Source organism: Panicum virgatum, chromosome 9K (genome assembly GCF_016808335.1).
Source record: "Panicum virgatum strain AP13 chromosome 9K, P.virgatum_v5, whole genome shotgun sequence".
Taxonomy (NCBI): Eukaryota; Viridiplantae; Streptophyta; class Magnoliopsida; order Poales; family Poaceae; genus Panicum; species Panicum virgatum.
Window position 1 is genome coordinate 16,805,366 of NC_053144.1, and position 7,023 is coordinate 16,812,388.

Sequence of the window (7,023 nt, forward strand, 5' to 3'; positions counted from 1 at the left end):
AGTATAAGCCATGCGAAGAATTTGCATTTCGGTGGTGCCCACGTCCTCCAGATACTAGGCAAATTGGGTGCGGTGGTGCTTCCAATGAAATGTGCCTTGTATGACGATGCAGTCGAATATTCGCCAGTCGCCGAGAGTTTCCATTTAATAGTATCATGTGCGTCATTCTGCAGCATGGTTGGCTGTACCAGCTCCCACAGCTGCACGAACTCTATAAAGTGTGTTATGCTTAAGGCGGGGGTGTTTCTTATCTCACGTATCCAGTTGTTGTTTTGTAGGGTATCAGCGACCGTGCGCCACTTCCTGCTGGGTGCGATATCTTTTGGTCGACGTCCTTGTAGCCAACCGGACTGCCAGAATAGCTCGGGAAGATAAAGTTGCACGTGCATGAAAACTTGAGGCGTGGTAACTAGTAATACGGTGGAACGATGATATTCTGTTATTCACCGGTGGTGGACGGAATTACGTATTCCAGCACTTGGCGTCGAACAATCGCCGGCTAGCGGGCCGCTCGCTTTCAGAGAACTGCAACACAAATTCTAGGAAACTCTCCTGGCACCCAAGCTTGAAAGCACACCGTAACCCCACCCGGGCATGCATGGCATCTAGTGCACAGCTGGCAGTGCACCAAATCTTGACACAAATGTGTCATGCCAAGAGTTTGTCGAAGCATTGTATGTCACATCTGCTAGTCCACAAAAGGAAGCAGGGATCTTAGCTCAGTATACAATGCAAAGACATATACTAGCAGTGTAATATAAGAACTTTTCTTTTTCTATTAGATTTTGTGTGTGGAAAATGCAGTATGTAAATACATTGTAAATTAACTAGGAATTGCAGAGTTGTATCTTTAGGATCTAAAGTCACCTTTCGTTACATTAACTTTGCAAGAATAAGGGATGGTACAAACTGAACAAGGAATTAATTCAGACCCAAGCATTCCTTTAGCTAAGCAGTTCGGAGTTAAGTAAACCATCCAGAATTGTCTCCGGTCATTTTTGCGCAGTTAGTTTTCACTGGAGAAACTGCAAAACAGCTAGGAAAATCACATCACATTTTTTACAATTCTTGCAGAAACATACATGGTTACCGTGTAAACAGAAGTTCCTTCAAGTATTCAAGCTGAAACAAAAAATTATTCAAGTTTTCATAAATTGTATTGACATAATTCATCTGTTTTGTTTGGAAATAAACAAAGCAGGGGAGTTATAAGGTTACCTGGCCAATTGATTACTCCAGCAGCATGCAGCAGGCGATCTTTGAGGAACGAGAGTACTCTATCCTGCCTGTGATGAGTGAATTGTCAACCGTGCGGTGTGATCGTGCGCTTGGTCTTTGGATTGCAGGAACACGAGCGTCGAGTGTCGACGGGGAGCTGCCGTGGAGGTGCTGTGGCCGATGGACCGTGCGGTGGACGGCGGTGAAGGGCAGCCGGGACCGGAGCTCGGACCGGGCGGCAGCTATGGCGTCCACTCCTAGATCGAGGGCGCAAGCGGCGACGGAAGGCGGGTTTCTTGGTTTGCGCCACAAAACCAAGGAGGCGGACGGCGGTTGAAGACGCCAAGTCGTGGAGGCACGGGCGTCGGTCTCGGGACTGACGGAGGCGACGGGCGTCGACGGCGTCTAGGGCCTCGCTGCGGGCGAGGAGGTGACGGGCGTCGGGCGGCGTCTAGGGCCGTCAGAAGGCCGAGGCGGGAACGGCGTCTAGGGCCACGGCGTGGAGGCGGGAATCTTCCCGCGCGTGAGGTTTTGGCGGTTTTCTCAAAACCGGCCACCTACCCGGGTTTCGCGGACCCTCCAAAACCGCGGACTGGATCTTCATCAAGACGGCGGCATCGTGGAGAAGACTTCGTTTCGAAGAAAGAACTTCGGCCGTCGGATGAGATCGTTGTACAGGGGGTGCTGCAGGCCAACCGGTCTGACCGGTCCCTGGCACCGGTCTGACCGGTCTAACCAACCGGTCTGACCGGTCTAACCAACCGGTCTGACCGGTCCAGCGTACCGGTCTGACCGGTCCCGTGGGTATAAATACCCCTTCACTTGTGTTAGGTTAAGTGCGGCTTTTGTAATCTGTTCGTGGACTCTCTGTTTCTCCAGGCCGCCGCCCCTGCGTCTCTCTCCCTCTGTTCCTCTCGTTTGAGTTGATTTTGTCCATGGATTATTGAAACCTTGTAAGGGATTTGATTGGGAAAGGAGGCCCTATCCTCCTCGTGCCCTCTGGGCTTTTGATTCGATTCAATCCCCTGATTTTGTGCCTTGTGCAATGGATTTTTGATTTCGTTCTTGGCACACTTGATTGAGAGGAGGCTACGAGTTCTTAGCTGTGATTCCCGTGCATCTAGCCCTGTCCTACTCCCTTTGGAATCACGAGCTCTTTCGAATTCGAGTTCTTGAGTTTTAGAGAAAACCCCAACCCTTTTGATCTCCTCTCAAATTCTCAAGAATCGTTGATCTTTAGGACGAGATCTTTTGGGGATATGTTCACGGGGTAGGGGCGAAGCAATCCCCAAGTTTCACCGATTTCCGTGGTCGTTTGCTCGAGATTCAACGTTTGAATCCAATTTCTCGGGGGTTTTCTGGGTGCTACCGGTCAGACCGGTAGGCACAACCGGTTAGACCGGTCCAGCGCACCGGTCAGACCGGTCGAGCGCACCGGTTAGACCGGTCCAGGCAGATCAGTTCTGCAGTTTTCCCAATTCGCTTCCGATTTGCTTTGTGGTTTCGCTCGCTCGTTCGATGTCTTTTGTGTTGGTTTAGCTTTTCCATAGCTATTCCAAACTTTGGCCAGAACGCTTGAGGGTTCGGGTGATTTTCGGGACATAGGCCGACGGTTTGAATTTCGGAAAAAAATTTGATCGGCTCCCATTCACCCCCCTCTGGTCGCCGGCTTCGGTCCCACAACCTTCCTTGGCAGGGACCTGCGAATGAAGTCGAATAAATCACCTACATTGCATCGTGTTTGGATCGACAGCTGATGATCTGGATCAGAGGAATCGGCGGGTACACAATAACAAGAGTTGTGCTATCTCAGAAGAATATTGAAGATCACCAATAAGAGTGTGACCCACATCATATATACATGTCGCCAAAAGCTGCTGGAATAAGCACAACTCCTACCAAGCTACTTCTCTTAACTGAACTCCTATGCCTAATCTATGTTTCACTAAGCAGCTGAGGAACCAGTGCAGCAGCTGCTGCTACCAGGGATAAAACTCTGGATGAGGGTAGAGGGGATTAAAGGGTATTATGTACTCAGGTGCTCCAAGTTGTGGCGTGAATGGTTGTACAAAATGAACTCCAGGCCAGCCTGGCTGGACAGGGTAACCGTGATAGACTCCATGAATTGCGGCGTGTGGTGGATGCCCAAAGTGGCCTCTCAATGGCAAATTCTGTGCCGTCGGAGAAACCCGTGCACGTAGCTTGAGAGTACATTGCCTCGGCTGTTTTGCATGTTGCTGCATACTCTGTTGTTGCTTCTCTTGCAGCTTATCTTCATGTTTCTGCTGCTGCTTCTGTTGTGGCTTGTCTCGTTTCTTCTCCAGCTTCTCTCCAGGCTTACCCTGTTGCCCTTGCTGCTGGTTTTCTTGTCCCTCATGATGCTCTTGCTCCTTCTTATGCTTCTTGTTGCACTCCGTATGCTGCTGCAGTGAATTTGAAGTTGAAGCAGTGTAGGATTTTGCTAAACTCCGCTTCCTTTTTCTGAACTTCTGTAACAAACCGTTGATTTCTTCCCTAATACTGGTTCTTAGGCTGGAATCAGTGATTTGTTGCTCAGCTAGAACTTGTGCCCTTCTTAGATTATCAAGCTCCTTTACTACCGCACTCTGCACACAGGTAGATGCAAAAGCATTAAACTAATCATATATTGCGAACATAGAGCAGATTGAGTCTCTCTGTATGGATATAATATGTTTTACAGTTCTTAAATTTAGTAAGATCATGGGACACTCCTATGCTCAAGCATAACAAATCTCTGTGATTTTTCTTATGCAGTTGGGTGGTACAACCACTCTGCCATGTAAGTTAGAAAAATATTCTGCCACTAAGTCTATTTCTAGCACATACCAGGGACTCGCGTGTAATATTCTTTTGAGATATTTCAATAGCAGTCTGTTTCGCCTTTTCAACATATCCCTTCAGAAGAGAAACTGGAGGATATTTGTCCACCAAATTAAAAACACGTGCCCAATATAAAACGTCGATTTGCTGCCCATTTTCGATCAGATAGTCCATTAACTCTGCAGAAAAGATGAAGGCAGGAAAAACATTAACAAGCAGACCTTGCACTGCAGATGAGGTAGTGTCATAGAGTTCAAATGATGGTGGCGCTGAACATATGAATTCTGATAACTCAACATGCAAATATGCACTGCAGCAATGAACCAAAACATCATTGCATAGTGATATACTTACTACGGAGGCTATAGTTTATACCCAAATCAATCGATATATCCTTGCAATCATATCTAGTGAGGTTCAGTCAATCAAATGAACCAAAATATCATTTTGGCCCCAGAATTCAGAAACTTTCTTGCACATGGTTTTGACATGAGGTGGAACCGTGGCAAGCTGGCACAATTCTTAGCAGCAAGGCATTAAGAAATTGATTCATAAAGGCAGAAGCTAGGCATCAAAGAATAGGTTCATATAGGAAGAGTGCACGAAACTGGGCAAGTGATTTAACGCATGCCCCAGATTAGCAACAATTTCATCAATAAAACTAGGATAGCATCAACTTTCCCTTTTTATGCATCTTAAGCTACCAACTTGCATTGATTGCTACTGCTCACTTGAAAAGTCTCAGGTTTGCAAATTTTCACATATCATGGGATAAGTACCAGATCAAAATATGGATCAGAACAGACCCATTTTTCCTTAATGAGATACTGTGTTTGTGTTTCAGCTTCGATATTTAGATGTACTTTTGCCACATCCATCTATGAGCTTAGTAATACTAGGCTGATAACACAGAAAATAACATGCTTCAATCATAACTCGAGTTAAATTAAGCAGTTATTTAAGCCTCTGGTGTTGTCACTCAAGTCATTCAAAAATTGTGAAGTTTCCTTAAGAGCTCACATCTCAATTTATTATGATTAACAGCTTGCATCACAAGGAGTGCAATATTTATGTAGTTAAGAAGCTATGTCGTACATGGAAGGATTAACTCCTAAAATACCGATTCTGTTATTAAGGCCAAAGGAATAATGTACATGTTACATTTTCACAGTTCGGTAGTGGAAACAACAAATATATCATGTTTGTCCAGCATAGTTTGAGCAGGTCCATTAAAAAAAGAGAGCAGATTTGAGTAGACGTGCAGAACTTACTATAATAATAATGGCGAAAGATGCAATCTTACCTGGGATTTTATCGGTGAGCCGGAGATCCTTAAAGAGCATGGCATAGTTCATTTTCTGCTGTTTGCGTGGCATGGCTGCAAAGAGATGGAAGATCTCCTTTGTCTCAAACTCTGATACAATGTTATAGGAGATAAGGAAGTAGAGGAAACCCCACGAGGCCAGGCTGCCGGGACTGTGCAACACTCTGAATTATCTATCATCTCCTTCCAATCCTTAGCCACCGGCTTGGCCTGCTCAATCGTGTCTGCAGAAAGCTCGGTAACAACTACTGGTACCATACGAATTAGCCCCACACAGTTCACCCAGGCCTTGTTGGTTTTAAGCATCTTGTCGTGTAGGAATAACTCAACTACATGGAGAGCCAGTGCTGCAGCATCTGGGGCATGGTGCAGTGCAGTGTGAAACTCTAAATTGAGCCCAATTTTGGTGAATAAGAGCTTGACAATCCTTTGCGCATCCATGTTTGCACGTGCTCCAGTGGGATCACTGAAGTCACCTGGAAGAGCTCGATTACCCTGGTCCTGAGACACCTCCTTGACCACCGTTGTCTCCTCTATCGTAACATTTTTGGAACCTTCCTCCTCCTCACGAGCCTTCTGCTCTTCTTCTTTCTCCTGCTTCACACCACAAGCCTCTTCCACCTTGCCCTGCATTACGGGTGCCTTCTTGGTCACTTCCTCCTCCATGGCCATGCCGGTATCCTGCTCATCCTCCGCATCCTCCTCCTTGTCCTGAGAAGCTATATTAGCATCTTCGATACTCTGCTGCTCCTCCATGTTGGCATCCTTCTCCTTTTCCTGAGTGGCCTTCTCGGCATCGTCGGAACTCTGCACTTCCTCATTGACCACCCGCATCTCCTCGCCAGCATCCAGCTCTTCGCACATTGCCTCGTTGCCATCCTTTACATCATTGCCAATCCCGTTGTCGGCCACCTCCTCGACTTCCTCTTCCTGTAGCATCTCATTGCTTGCCGCCTCCTCGCCCTTTCCATCCTTGCCAATTTTATCGTCTGCCTCATCCTCGCTGCCTTCCTGCATCTCTTCATCAGCCTTCTCTTCCTCTTCTTCCTTGACCTCCTCCTCCACTTCTACCTCTTCTTCATCGGCCTTCTCCTCCTCTTCTTCCCCGACCTCCTCCTCCTCCACTTCCACCACCTCTTCCTCTTCTTCCACGACCTCCTCCACTTCCACCACCTCTTCCTCTTCCTCCACGACCTCCTCCTCCACTTCCACCGCCTCTTCCTCCTCGAGGTTTTCTCCCGTCCCGTCGCCGCGAGCTTTCCCCGGCGCGGCAGCAACGGGTGCGGGGCGAGCGGCCTCGAGCGCCCGCACTTGGCGAAACTGCAGCGAGATTGACGACTGGAGCGACGAGAGGTGGGCGTCGAGGTCCTCCCAGGCGAAGGGGAGCGGCGACGGGGAGCAGGCCGCGAGGTGGTCGAACGCCTCCCGCAGGGCGTCCCTCTTGCCGGCGAGCGCGGCGACGGCGGCCTCCAGCTCCGCCACCGTCACCTCCCCGGCCGGCGGCGGGTGTCCAGGGCCGGGCTGCGGCGCCATCAGTGGTGGTGGTGAGGGGATTGGGATCTCGTGGCGGCGGCGGCGGTGCCCGTCGCGACTCGCGACGGCCTCGGGAGGAGCGGTGGCGCCCCGACGATGGAAATCAT

At 48.7% G+C, this 7,023-nt stretch overlaps 1 pseudogene; it reads right to left on the bottom strand.

Annotated features, from left to right (window-relative positions):
• Positions 1–3,001: 3,001 nt before the first annotated feature.
• Positions 3,002–7,023, bottom strand: LOC120650446 (annotated as a pseudogene).